Source organism: Lagenorhynchus albirostris, chromosome 8, assembly GCF_949774975.1.
Source record: "Lagenorhynchus albirostris chromosome 8, mLagAlb1.1, whole genome shotgun sequence".
Taxonomy (NCBI): domain Eukaryota; kingdom Metazoa; phylum Chordata; class Mammalia; order Artiodactyla; family Delphinidae; genus Lagenorhynchus; species Lagenorhynchus albirostris.
Window position 1 is genome coordinate 4,297,069 of NC_083102.1, and position 15,362 is coordinate 4,312,430.

At 44.4% G+C, this 15,362-nt stretch overlaps 1 long non-coding RNA gene across 1 annotated transcript; it reads right to left on the minus strand.

Moving 5' to 3' along the window:
- Positions 1–13,380: 13,380 nt before the first annotated feature.
- LOC132524439 (uncharacterized) lies at positions 13,381–14,559 on the minus strand. The gene is made up of 3 exons (XR_009541875.1): positions 14,435–14,559; positions 13,737–13,883; positions 13,381–13,480 (listed from the first exon to the last, which is right to left on the minus strand). It is a non-coding gene; the product is annotated as an uncharacterized LOC132524439 (long non-coding RNA).
- Positions 14,560–15,362: the final 803 nt, after the last annotated feature.

A 15,362-nucleotide genomic window follows, 5' to 3' on the forward strand; every position in this document is an offset into this window, starting at 1 on the left:
GCTGATACCTTCATTGTGGGCTTCCAGCCTTCAGAACCGTGAACAAATAAAGTTCTGGTGTTTAAGTTCTGTGCCATTAGTGATGGCAGCCCCAGCTGACGAATACCCCAGGGTTCATTCCCAGAGAGGATAGGCAGAGACATCCCCTTTGATAAGCTCAGTAAACTTGCCCTGACGCTCTCCCCACAAGTCTGAGCCCTTTCTCCCAAAACCATTTCAAGAGTAAATCCCAATTCCCAGTGGTACTGGGGGACGGAGGGGAGCTCACCTCGAGGGCCTCATTAGTTGGGTTTTCCATTAATCCGTTTCCCTCCGACGTAATTCCTTTCCCCTCCCCTGCCCTTGTTCCCATCTCTCTCGACTCCTCTACCCCTTCTCCACTGTACCTCTCACTTAGCATTTCTATTTGTGGCTGAAATTTGTAGTTTGGTTATGATGGGACATTTTCAATTTTCACCAAATGTCTCTAAAATGATTTGAGGATTCTTTTCACACGTTGTGCACCTTTAGCCTTCTGTAAGGGGTCTTTTCTCATGGACTTGTGAATATTGTTAACTGACTTTGTTCATCGCTTCCAATTACTGTTCTCATGGCCAAAATCAGAGGCACGGGTGACTTGCATCCTCTTCTACCAAAGTCCCAGAGGCTGGCACTCTGCTGAAATGACAGCCCTGGGCTTCCCTGGTGTTGCAGTGGTTGAGAGTCCGCCTGCCGATGCAGGGGATGCGGGTTCGTGCCCCAGTCCGGGAAGATCCCACATGCTGTGGAGCGGCTGGGCCCGTGAGCCATGGCCGCTGAGCCTGCGCGTCCGGAGCCTGTGCTCTGCAACGGGAGAGGCCACAACAGTGAGAGGCCTGCGTACCGCAAAAAATAATAATAACAATAATAAAATGAAATGACAGCACTTTCCTCGCCAGGCTAAGGTGGTCCACCACCTGTCCACCCCCTGAGCTGCCACGTGAATTCCCCATCGGAGCCTCCTCTCCCCGGCAAGAAGGGCCATGCTACCTTCCCCCCAACATGCATCTCTCTCTCACGCAGCTCCCATGCACGTGTCCCAACGTCAACCCAAAAACATAGTCATGTTCATTCAGAATAAGTCCATTTTCCAGAGTCTAGGCCAAAAAAATGCTATGATTTTGCCCACGTTCACATAGCCCAAGAGTGGCAGATTGTGGGTTAAATCCCAGGTGAAACGTTTTAAAAAGACCCATTAGCTCTCATTGTGTATTCACCTCGCCTTTTCATTAATAGTGCTGATTGACCCCTAAAGAACTATAGGATTTTTCAGACTGATTTAAGATAAACACTTACCTTCACTACAACCTCAAATCAGATGACTCTCTTCACATCATTCCCCTCCATTCTATCACAAAATAGCTGAGAAAGCCAAAAAGAGCCGAAGTATCTGGTGGCTTTGATATTTGCCCATAACACAGGAATCTTAGCAGGTGTGAGTCATCTTTGAGAATTATGTTTCTTGCTTTGCTTTCTACATCAAGGGGAAAAAAGAACTCTCCTGGCTGAGACTTGCATGGGAAAACAGCCTAGCTCTCTCTTTCCATAACCCTTTGAATAATTAGGACACCGAAGATAAACATATTAACATTCCTTCGGCCCACAAGGCAACAATGAGGAGAAAGAAATGATTTTTTTTGAGATCCTCAAAGGATCTTAACATTGGAAAGAAAACCATTCCTGAAAAGTAACTTTCGAGCTGATACGTAGTCAAACCTTGATTTGATGTTGCCTGTTGAGCTAAGGTCTGTCTTTCCAGATGGAAATATTATATCTCAAGGGCCGACACCTATATACCTGCTTGTAGCGTGGAACGGTGGAGATGACAGAGCATGGGGGCAGCTGGAGCACGGACTCTGGGGTAGAGCTGCTGTGCTTCTCAGGGCACACAGCCTTTCACAAACTCTGCCCTTGCAAGTCAGTAGCCTTTCTAGGGCTCCTCCTCTGTGGCATGGGGATGATAATAGCACTGATTGACTAGTGCTAATATTTGCTAACATTGGACCTGGTGCAAATGTTAGTGCTGACTGTATCTGCTTAATAGAATAATTAAGAATGTGCATCCCTGCCACGTGTGGGACGAAAGCAGAAGTGAGATCTGGGAGAGCCAGCTTCGAGACCCAGGTCTTCTGCAGGAAATGGAGTAGCTTTGCACCAGTCACTGTATCCTTGGGGGCCTCGCTTTTCCCATGCGTAAAATGAAGAACTTGAACTGGAAAATCTTGACTAGTTCTTGTTCCTCATCCAAAGAGGCAATGCCCATGACTTTTATGGATGGTGTCCCGCGAATCTTTAAATGGCCTGTCTAAAAGGTTGCTGGAAGCTGAACAGCCCACAGACGTTGTAACCTAGTAAAATTTGGACCCGGAGCTGAAGACTAATCAAACACAGTGGACACAGAGAAGAAAAGACACTAAGTTGTGATGTAGTTACTTATTTTTCATGCCTCTTGGAGAAATTCCACACATAAAGAAGTCGTTGGGACAGAGGCAGCTTCGGTTGCCATATTGATACAGAGTGTCTGCCGTGAGTCAAGGGCAGGCCTCTGTGGAGCTGGAGGGATTGGGTGTCCGGTAGGAACTTCTGCTTCGGGGAGAATGAGAGTGTTCTGTGCCTGTCTTCACCCCAAGTGTTCAAGTCTAAGCCCGTAGCTCATTTAAACATACCAGAAGCTTCTAGTGGGCAGGGGACCCATCACGTCATTCAGAGGAAATAGAGGGGTGGGGGCGGTTTCCCTCAGCACCACGAGTCAGGGAGCTCACTAGGCTTGACCCTCAGAACGATGAGTTACCATCCAATGTTCCGTGGTAACCACTGTCCAACAGAAGATGTGTAAACACAGCTTAAAGATTTTTTTTTTTTAATTTATTTTTGGCTGCGTTGGGTCTTCGTTGCTGTGCATGGGCTTTCTCTAGTTGCGGCAAGCGGGGCTTCTCTTGTTGTGGAGCACGGGCTCTAGGTGCGAGGGCTTCAGTTGTTGTGGCTCGAGGGCTCTGGAGCGCAGGCTCAGTAGTTGTGGCGCATGGGCTTAGTTGCTCTGCGGCATGTGGGATCTTCCTGGACCAGGGCTCAAACCCATGTCCCCTGCATTGGCAGGTGGATTCTTAACCACTGCGCCACCAGGGGAATCCCAAACACAGCTTAAAGATTTTTGTTTCAGCATGCTCTGAGTGATGGCTAAGGAAAAACATTAAAATTTTTGCTTTGAAAGGGTGTCAAATTATTAGCCCATTGGGGACGCGCACGTAACCAATCCAGTCCTTACCTGTTTCACTGGTTATATAGGTTACTTGGGTCGTTTTGTTGTAAATCTCAAGTTTTCAAACAACCTGAAGCCTCAAGTCCAAGCTTAATTAAACCTATTGAAGAGCAAAGGAAAACAAGCTTTAAAGATCGCCTGTTTGGCTCATAAAATCTCAGCACCACAAACGAGGAAACGTTCAACTATTCCTAGGATGCCATAAATTTTTATGGCTCAATCCTGGGATTCCTCTTAAGTCTCTCTAAGGCCCGGCTGTTTGGTCCGCAACCTCCTCTCCTCCCCCACCCTTGCATTTGATCTTTTTTATGTGCTTGTAAGGTGAGTTTGCTTTTCAATTTACTCTCATTCCCTTTGCTCCAGTGCTTTCGGGGAAGGGAGGTGGGGAGGGGAGGAAAGATGCTTGCAGAACTGGCCGTTGTTTGCCATGTTTGCGTGGCTTTCCCTTGTCTCCAAAGAAATAGAAAACATCGTGACTCCCTAAGTCCAACCCGAGATGATGGAGGAACTGACACAGGCCTGGCGGACTTGCACCGAGTGGCTCTCAACGAGGGAGCATCGTTGCCCCTGGGAGAAGCGATAGTCTGAGACACACTCCACACTCCAGCTGCCAAGTTGGGAGTTTTCTTCCCCCGCCACCACCACGCCCCCTGCCCACCTGCCTCTCCTCAAAGCCTTGGATCAAGTTCAACGTCCAAGCAGAGAGAACGAGTCCAACTGGCTGAAAATTTGGCCTGACCTCGGGCCTTGGTTCCAACGACTGGCCTTCTGCTTTGTCCTTAAGTGAAAATAGCAGCTAACATCTGTGTCTGTCACTGGTTAAACCTTAACTTGTGTTATGTCACCCTCCCAACGACCCTGTGGTGTGGCTGGTTCACGATCCCAGTTTGCAGAAGAGGTCATGGAGGCACAGAGAGGTTACACCCTGTGCCCTAGATCACAGCCGTCGACAGAGGTGGAGCCCGAGCTCAAGGGCAGGAAGCCAGCCCTGGGCTTAACCACTGCGCCATCTTACCAGCTTACCCGGGTCCCACTTCTGGTAACTGGGTCTTGTTACATTCCCATCTCCTAATCTGAGTTCCTTTTTTTTTTTAATTGAAGTGTAGTTGATTTACAGTGTTGTGTTAGTTTCAGGTGTACAGCAAAGTGATTCATATATATATATATATATATATATATATATATATATAATTAATAAGAGATTGTAACACCTTGAGTGAAAAAGGAAGCCATGAGTCTATACTGATACAGTTAATAAATTGAAAATCTGATGGGAAATTAGATATTTTCATAGTTTCAAAGTCTCTCACCACAAAGAACTTATTAATTATAAAGGGAAAAAGAGCAAACTTACATGGAGAAATACCACCTTCATCAAGTGCTTAAAGTGACCATAATTCACAAAAGGACTAATTGGAATTACACAACACCTGATAGGATACCAAGAACGAAACACATGGCATTTCTGTGGTATGATTAGATTCAGGGCGTGCATCTTTAACAGGAATTAGGAAACATTGGATGAAGCCGAATTGAGGGGCATTCTACGGAATAACTGGCCTAAAATTTTCGAAAGAGCCAAGGATGTAAAATCAAGGAAAAAACGAAGAACCTTTCCAGGTTAAGGAAAGGTGACAATTTAAGTTATTTGTGATTCTGAATCGGATCCTTTAACTCTAAAGGAAATTATTGGAACACTAAGGAAAATGAGAATGAGGTCTTTGCATCAACTGGTAAGAATGCAGGTATACTACTTCCAAAATGTTCATGGTTGTATTGCAGTTATATAGGAGAATGCCCTTGTTTGTAGGAAATACACATTAAGTATTACATAAAGATGTTGCATCAGTATTCTTTGTGCTGTAATTGCAACTTTTCTGTAAGTTTGAGATTTTTTTCAAAGTGTTTTTTAATTAAAAATTAAGCTTGGGCTTCCCTGGTGGCGCAGGGGTTGAGAGTCCGCCTGCCGATGCAGGGGACGCGGGTTCGTGCCCCGGTCCGGGAGGATCCCACATGCCGCGGAGCGGCTGGGCCCATGAGCCATGGCCACTGAGCCTGCGCGTCTGGAGCCTGTGCTCCGCAATGGGAGAGGCCACAACAGTGAGAGGCCCGCGTACCGCAAAAAAAATAAATTAATTAAGCTTAACCACCACAAAGAATAGGTATAAGATGTATAACTTCCCAACCAGTAGAGAAAAAGTAGAAACTATAAAACAGCTTGATTTGTTTTCAAGAAGATAGTATAGGGATGAGGGTAGGAAAACAAGCAAAAGTCTAGCAAACATAAGGCACAAAGTAAGGGTGTAGATTCAGGCCTATTTGAATGAACATACACAGGAAATGTAATTGGATAAAACCTCCCAGATAAAAGATACATTTTCATTTGGTCTGAAACAAGTGCTGAAAATAATGTAAGAGAAGAAAACGGGACAAATACCAACCAAAGGAAAGTTGATGTTTCATCATTAGTATCAGGCAAAGTTTACTTGATGCAGTGCATATAACTAATGAATTATAAAAGAGACAAATCACCAGGAAACTGTAACAATTTGGAACGGGTATGAACCCCATATAGCTACAAACTGAATAAATTCAGAATTGAGAGAATAACATGGAAATGTGATAAATCTAAAATAATAGTGATGTTTATACCTCTTTCAATGACTAATCAACCAAGAAATTTAAAGTATTAAGGATACAGGACCAGATGGCTTCACAGGCGAATTCTATAAAATATTTAGAAAAGAGCTAACACCAATCCTTCTCAAACTCTTCCAAAAAATTTCAGAGAGAGGAACACTCCCAAATTCATTCTGTGAAGCCACCATCACCCTAATACCAAAACCAGAGAAAGATATCACACAAAAAGAAAATTACAGACCAATATCACTGATGAACATGGATGCAAAAATCTTGAACAAAATACCAGCAAACAGAATCCAACAATATATTAAAAGGATCATACACCATGATCAAGTGGGATTTATCCCAGGGATGCAAGGAGTCATCAATATATGCAAATCAATGTGATACACCACATTAACAAATTAAGGAATGAAAACCATATGATCGTCCCAGTAGATGCAGAATAAAGCTTTTGACAAAATTCAACACCCATTTATGATAAAAACTCTCTAGAAAATGGGCCTACTGAGAACCTACCTCAACATAATAAAGGGCATATATGACAAACCCACAGCAAACATCATACTCAATGGTGAAAAACTGAAAACATTTCCACTAAGATCAGGAACTAGACAAGGATGTCCACTCTCACCACTCTTATTCAACATAGTATTGGAAGTCCAAGCCACGGCAATCAGAGAAGAAAAAGAAATAAAAGGAATAAAAATTGGAAAATAAAAAGTAAAACTGTCACTGTTTGCAGATGACATGATACCACCAGAAAATCCTAAAGGTGCCACCAGAAAACTACTAAAACTAATCAATGCATTTGGTAAGGTTGCAGGATATAAAATTAATGCACAGAAATATCTGGCACTCCTATACACTAACAATGAAAACTCAGAAAGAGAAATTAAGGAAACAATCTCATTTACCATTGCAACAAAAAGAATACAATACCTAGGAATAAACCTACCTAAGGAGGTGAAAGACTTGTACTCAGAAAACTATAAAACACTGATGAAAGAAATCAAAGATGACATAAACAGATGGAGAAATACACCATGTTCTTGGATTGGAAGAATTAATATTGTGAAAATGACAATACTACCCAAAGCAATCCACAGATTCAATGCAATCCCTATCAAACTACCAATGGCATCCTTCACAGAATTAGAGCAAAAAATTTTACAATTCGTATGGAAACACAGAAGACCCCGAATAGCCAAAGCAATCTTGAGAAAGAAAAACGGAGCTGGAGGAATCAGGCTTCCTGACTTCAAACTATACTACAAAGCTACAGTAATCAAGACAGTATGGTACTGGCACAAAAATAGAAATATAGTTCAATTGTACAGGATAGAAAGCCCAAAGATAAACCCATGCACATATGGTCACCTAATTTATGACAAAGGATACCAGAACATACAATGGAAAAAATACAGTCTCTTCAATAAGTGGTGCTGGGAAAGGAAAACTGGACAGCTACATGTAAAAGAATGAGATTAGAACACTACTTAACACTATATACAAAAATAAACTCCAAATGGATTAAACACCTAAATGTAAGACCACACAGTATAAAACTCTTAGAGGAAAACACTCTTTGACATAAACCACAGCAAGATCTTTTTTTGACCCACTGCCTAGAGTAATGGAAATAAAAACAAAAATAAACAAATGGGACCTAATTAAACTTCAAAGCTTTTGCACAACAAAGGAGGCCATAAACAAGATGAAAAGACAACCCTCAGAATGGGAGAAAATATTTGCAAATGAAACAACAGACAAAGGATTAATCTCCAAAATATACAAACAGCTCATGGAGCTCAATATCAAAAAGATAAACAATTCAATGAAAAAAATGGGTGGAAGACCTAAATAGACATTTCACCAAAGAAGACATACAGATGGCCAAGAGGCACATGAAAAGCTGCTCAACATCACTAATTATTAGAGAAATGCAAATCAAAACTACAATGAGGTATCACCTCACACTGGTCAGAATGGCCATTATCAAAAAATCTAGAAACAATAAATGCTGGAAAGGGTGTGGTGAAGAAGGAACCTTCCTGCATTGTTGGTGGGAATGCAAATTGATACAACCACTATGGAGAACAGTATGGAGGTTCCTTAAAACACTAAAAATAGAACTACCATATGTCCCAGCATCCCACTACTGGGCATATACCCTGAGAAAACCATAATTCAAAAAGAGACATGTACCACAATGCTCATTACAGCACTATTTACAATAGCCAAGTCATGGAAGCAACCTAAGTGTCCATCAAAGATGAATGGATAAAGAAGATGTGGCACATATATGCAATGGAATATTACTCAGCCATAAAAAGAAACAAAACTGAGTTAGTTGTAGTGAGGTGGATGGACACAGAGTCTGTCATACAGAGTGAAGTAAGTCAGAAAGAGAAAATCAAATACCGAATGCTAAGACATATATCTGGAACCTTAAAAAAAAAGGTACTGATGAACCTAGTGGCAAGGCAGGAATAAAGACATAGACATAGAGAATGAGGAAGTTAGAGTAGTGACATATATGCACTACCGAATGTAAAATAGTTAGCTAGTAGGAAGCAGCCGCATAGCACAGGGAGATCAGCTCGCTGCTTTGCAATGACCTAGAGGGGTGAGATAGGGAGGGTGGGAGGGAGGCTCAAGAGGGAGGGGATATGGGGATATATGTATACGTATAGTTGATTCACTTTGTTATAAAGCAGAAACTAACACAACACTGTAAAACAATTACACTCCAGTAAAGATGTTAAAAATTTTTTTTAAAAAGCAGATCTTAGTAAACACCAAATAATAAATATTATACAGAACCATGAATTTTGAATCCAGTGATATATTGCCCTTCCCTCCAATCCAGGGCTAAGAGCAGGCAGAGTAGGAGCCGTAACATTCAGTGAGATGGGGCTTCCCTGGTGGCGCAGTGGTTGAGAGTCTGCCTGCCGATGCAGGGGACGCGGGTTCGTGCTCCGGTCCGGGAAGATCCCGCATGCCGCGGAGCGGCTGGGCCCGTGAGCCATGGCCGCTGAGCCTGCGCGTCCGGAGCCTGTGCTCCGCAACGGGAGAGGCCACGGCGGTGAGAGTCCCGCGTACCACAAAAAAAAAAAAAAAAATTCAGAGAGATGAACCTTTCTGATGCTAAGTCAATCACATCAAAGTATCTGCCTTGCATCCTCTAAACTAACTTGCCCTGTCTCGGTGGTAGAAAAAGCCCAGGGCTCTAAACAGCCCTCAGATCTCTCTGTCGTCCTGTGCTTTGCAGTGAAGTCCACGACTTGTGATCCCAAATCAGTCAAAATCCTTGAAGACCACAGCACCATGCCCACCCCTCACGCGCCCTGCGACTTCTCAGACCACTGGGGTCCCCCCTGCTGCCTCGCACATTTGGACTTATTCATCACTCAAGCTAATAAGTATCCTCTAAAATACGAGAATAACCTTAAGTGAAGATGTTTGGTTGTTTTGTTCTCCATCCTGAGTTGTGGTTTTTAGAGAGAAGTAATTAGCAAGAGAGAGCTGAGGGGTGTGTGTGAGTGTGTGTGAGAGAGTGTGTGTGTGAGCGCGAGGGTGCAGCCTGGGGCTGTGCGTATCAGGACTGGGAAAATGGTTTTCCGGCAGGTGTGAAAGAAACACAAAAATGGAAAGAGTAGGGCCCTGGACTTCCGTTGCTTCACAACCTTCCTCAGTAACAGAGAGATGAACAGAATAGAGCTTACCCTGACTGTATCTTCAATTCCGTGGTGATGATCTCCTTTACAAAGCTCCGTGAGGCAGGAGTTTGGGAAGGGGCAGGCCTGTGGGCTTGGTACCCGCTGTGTTCCCTGCACATCTGTTGCGATGCCTTGAGAGCCTGCGGGATGCTCCAGGCTGGAAGCCGGTCCAGGCTGGAAGCTCCAGGCTGGAAGCCGGTCACATCCCAGCTGGATGTGAAAGCAGGCCCTTCACTCCTCATCCCCTCGTCCTCTTCAGGAGATGATGGTGGACGTGAATCCTGAAGGGCCACTTCTCTGAGGCCAAAGTCTCCAATGGCCCCAGAGTTGAACATGAAGACAGCAATGTTTCAACATCCTTAAAAGAAAATATCAACATCCTTAAAGACATCCTTAAAAGAAAACATCCTTAAAAAGAAACTCTATAAGCTTTTCAGCCCATAAATAGGGGTTTGCAAGCTTCCGAGAGACTTTCACCCCACTGGGCACCATGAGAACCCTTGTCCTGCTACCAATCTGATGTTGATCCCTCTTACAATTTGCGGGAGAGGCATTTTTATTTTGAGATGGGTATATTATAAACTCCTGGCAACCCAAGAGTTGGCTGCTAAAATAGGATGTAAGCAGATATTTAGGAGATGGTGCCAATTTGTTGACACTATTTTTAGAAGATGCAGAACACAAGCAGAATTGTTCATTAGATCATTTTCGAATCCAGAGACACCTTCTGATAAACCCTGCCGTGCCGCCAGAGGCCCTGATCTCCCCCAGACAATGGTTGGGCACACTAAATTGAGCACCAAAAGAATAGCCTTTCCAATTTATCTTCCAAGTACACAGAAGATTACAGTTTGATTTTCACCTGCACTGCGTTTTCAAGGTAACACAAGCCAATGCTCACTTAATTTGCTCTCGGCTTGAAAAGGGTAGATCAATATGGTGAATGAATCACATTGGACAAGGACTTTATTGGCATTTGACTGAATATTAATAGGCTTGTTTGAGCCTCCCCATCACGTCTGCCAGGGGGCAACAGGCAGCCCCCGCTGACAGGGAGCCGTCGGGCAAAGACAGGGAGCTCATCCCTCGTGGGGGCAATTGAGTCAATACGCTCCCAAAGTTCTCGTGGGCAGACGATGCTGAGCGTGGTGTATGACTGGAGGATAGACTGTAGCACAGATTTCCAATACACGAACGAGGCTTAAATTGGACTTCTTCCGTAGATAACTAATAAGGACCTACTTTATAGCACAGGGAGCTCTAGTCAATGCTCTGTAATGACCTATATGGGAAAAAGAATCTAAAACAAAGAGTGGATCTATGTATATGTATAACTGACTCACTTTGCTGTACACCTGAAACTAACACGACATCGTAAATCAACTCTACTCCAATAAAAAATTTTTTAAAAATAGGACCTCTTCCATTTTCATTAACTCGTCCCCACTTTTCCACATCACTGGTGGTCCTCAGCATTGGGCTGCCCGTGTTCCACGGTCACGGCTCAGCACGGCTCCACGGGCAGCGGGTGGCCGGGAGGGGTGATGCGTTGCTGGACAAGTATTTCCGTGAAATGCGATCCTTCTGCCCACTGCGGTTCCTGCACTCCTCCTCAAGGATTCTGTAAAGCAGGGGAATTCCGAGGCTAGTGATGCTGATAATAATTATCACCACAAATATATCTTTGTCATTTTAAAAGAATATTCTTCTTGAAATCACAATTATCGGAGGGTTTCTTCTTGGCCCTCAGGAGAATCTTATAAGAGGAAGTAAGGCAGCTATTATCTGTACACCGTAGAGATAAGGAAGGTGGAGCTCTGAGAAGTGAAGAACATTACAGAAAGTGGTGGGACAGTGCCTGGCACCCCCAGTGCTACGTACAGGGCTCCCTGTTTATTCTGTTCTTTTTATTCAGCTTTTTTTTTTTTAAAGATGTTGGGGGTAGGAGTTTATTACTTAATTAATTTATTTTTGCTGCATTGGGTCTTCCTTTCTGTGCGAGGGCTTTCTCTAGTTGTGGCAAGCGGGGCCCACTCTTCATCGTGGTGCGCAGGCCTCTCACTATCACGGCCTCTCTCGTTGCGGAGCATAGGCTCCGGACGCGCAGGCTCAGTAGTCGTGGCTCATGGGCCCAGCTGCTCCACGGCATGTGGGATCCTCCCAGACCACGGCTCGAACCCGTGTCCCCTGCAACGGCAGGCAGACTCTCAACCACTGTGCCACCAGGGAAGCCCTCCCTGTTTGATTTTCAGCTTCTTTGAGCCTCACCATCACCTGTGAGCTGGGCTCTGACGGTGCCCCCATTGTAGAGATGAGGAAACCGAGGCCTGGGTTGATTAAGCAATGCGATGGAGGTTACGCCAGGCGCAGCGGAGGCGAGGCTTACACGAGGCGTTCTCGTGGGATCCTGACCAGTTTGTCCTGCCGTTCAATTCAAGTGGCCTCCCCAAAGGCTCCCCAAGTTGGCAATGTGATGGCGATCAGAGCTCAGGCCTCCTCGTGTAGAGCGCAGTGGTTCTCTCACCCAATTCTGTCTCGTTGCTCCACAAACAAAATATTTAGAGGCAAATAACTGAAGTAAGTACCTAGGATATCTTCACATAGGCTGTAGAGAGAACATGGTCTGAGGACATTTGGATTTCCATTCTGTCCATTCTGCTCTTCAATAAATCCCCTGATTGACATGTACACATACTATACATGAAGCAGACGAGCAACAAGGACTACTGTATAGTGCAGGGAACTATACTCAGTATTCTGTACTATAAGGGAAAAGAATCTGAAAAAGGATATATATACACACATATATATGTATGTATGAATAACTGAAACTAACATGATATTGTAAATCAACTATACTTGAATGAAAAATAAACTAAGTCCCCTGAGAACTGGCCCGCTGGACACCATGGGGGCACTTCCGCAGCTGCGGCTGGCGCTCTCCGTGGCGTCTTCCTAATTCCGCGTGGTCTGGGAGGGGACAAGTGTCGTCCATCTTGGTGGCCTTCAGTACAGTCCTGCCCTGTAAAGCACCCAGTCAAGTTCATTGGACACGCTGGTGAGACTGGAGGGAAATTTTTCCAGTTCCTGTAATTTCTAAATGCTATGCCTGGATCCTCCACATACACGGCCACGGTATTCTTATTCATTGCCTATAAATGCCTGCATTAATCCTTCCAAGGTAGGGGTTACCCTCACTGACCCAGAAAACAGCTCTCTGTTTATTTCTCACATTTTCTAAACAATCAACTCTGCGGTACTAACACCCAACAAATGTGTATGATTAGTCTTTTACTACATGTGATTTTCAATATCTAAGAGATGTAGTAATTGCAGACTACAGTCACTACAATGGTAGCGATTTTGCAGTCTGCAATAACTTGAATTCAGTTCTTCCTTTATCCTCCAAGTGAAAGAGACATCACTGTGGATTTGGGTAGGGAAGCCTGGCACCTCGTGACCAGCAGAGTCAACTCGGACAAGTCACTTCGCATGTCTCAACCTCAATTTCTTCATCTGTAAAATGGAAATAATTAAACAAATATAGTACAACGTTTCACTAAACTTTAAGCACAAATCATTGGCTCTCACTGATGTGACTACAACCACCACAAAGGACATCTGACTGCTTCAACGAGCTAAACTAACTGCAACAACGTATCCATTCACCATGTCTGCCCCCCTCTTTTCTGATTTCAGAAATTAACGCCCAGATGTCTTAAGCAAATCAGACTCACTTGGGTGGCATCTTCAGAAAAGCCACAGGGGTGGCAGGGTCCATGCTGGTTCAGGAGGCCTGGGTCCTACACTCTGTTATTATTGGTTTCGCTTCCCCCAACTGTCAAATGAGAAAAGTACCTTCCTTTACCATTTGGGGGATCAAATGCAAAATATTCAGCTAGGAGAGTGCTTTCAAAAGTGTGACACTAAGGGAAAGTCTATACAGTCCGGCAGCCCCAGGCAGGTCTGGAGGTGCGGGGAGAGCCTTCCAGGAAGAGACCTTACAAGGCCCGTGAAAGCATGTCATTCCCTGAATGGGGAGCTCCCACCCACGTGCTAAGATGTGAAGGGTCCCAGAGAGTTCCTCTCCTCACCTTCCCTATGGACGGTCAAGGCACCTGACCTGGAGCATCTTCATTGGCTGAAGGCACTATGTTCCCAGGAAGGGGTAACTTATTAATAGTATATTAATTGTTTTATATGCATTATTTTCATCCCATTATCATCTAGTAGACAGGAGCCTGAAAAAAATAGAACAAAAATAGGTGCTTTCAAGGGTGAAGGGGAGAGAGTTTGAGATGGGACGATGATGTGGTGGGGCGAGGGGTGAAGAACCATCTGGTGAGGAACCCAGGGCAGGAGGGAGCTGAAGGTCACTGAGCCCTGGGGATGAGGGAGAAGCTGTGTAAAGAGATTATGATGCCGCAGACATTGGGGGGGGGCGGGGCTGAACTTTGTTAAGGACTGTCCTTGTCAAACGGAAGAGCCGAGACATAGATCTCTACCTGGGCATCCTTGTCAAACAGAAGAGATGAGACACAGGTCTCTACCTGGACGTGTCCTTCAAGCTCAATGGCTTTGGGAGGGCCCCTCAGACACCTCCCACCCCCCTGACCCTCATCCCGGTCCCGTGTCGCCCTTCAGTGTTACTGACACTTTCGTGAATGTATCAGTCTTGTCCCTGGTCTGGATTGTAAGCTTATGGAAACTGTCTTCTGGAGATGCCCTGCTTCCCAGGCCTTCGGACTTGGCCTGCATGACATGACCACCTGTCCTGTGACCGTCAACTCACTGAGCGGATCAAAGATTTTCTCTCCTCAGAAGCCAAACCATTAGTGGGATCAATGCCACATAGCTGAAGAGCAAAGACTCCTTTATTCCAGCATCTCACATTCATTAACAGACTCTTCATGTTTTCATTTCTTTTTCACACTTGGCCTTAAAAAGAGTGAGAGAGAGACACACACAGAGGATGCATTAATCTCCCATTTTCATGAAACTCAGCCCTACATGTCAGCGGAAGAAAAGCCAATCACTACTGTATGAAACACAGAAAAATAACATTATTTACTCATAACTGCATTCCTAATATATCAGTTACCCAAAATGTTTGTCTTGCTGAACTGTAACACATCTAGGGAGTGAAAAACCCACAGGATATATAGCAAAGTGGCAGGCATGACAATGTGAATTAAGTAAGCATAATTTACCAGCTCTAATAAAATGATTCTTATTTATGGGTGAGCACTAATGCAGCTCTGACATGCTCCTAATTTCTATTTTGTTATTTATGAAATAGAATCCTGACAATTCACTAAATCACCACGAGCAATTCCTTTTAAAATCGGTTCCATTTGCTGGGCACATATTTTTTATTTAAGAACTGCGCTGGGCTTCAACAATTCGAAGTTGGCGATAAGAAATAAGTCAGATGATTGCCTAATGACATAAATGAAGGAGTCCTCACCAAAATATGGGTCCGCCACGAGGGACCACGGGCCCTGAAGTTCCCCTCCTTATGTCCCTCCACTAGTTCAAGAGTTTAACAAGGAGGTCCTTCAACCTGTCAGTATCTCTGTCAAAAAACAGAACACTGAATTGTGGGAAATTCAAGAAGGGTTTATTTGCAAAGGTGAGGACAGAGTGTAGGGACCAGACTGGAGAATGCAGGGCTGGTACAAGCTGGGGAAGAGGTTACCAAGCCCCAGAAGGCAAGGAAC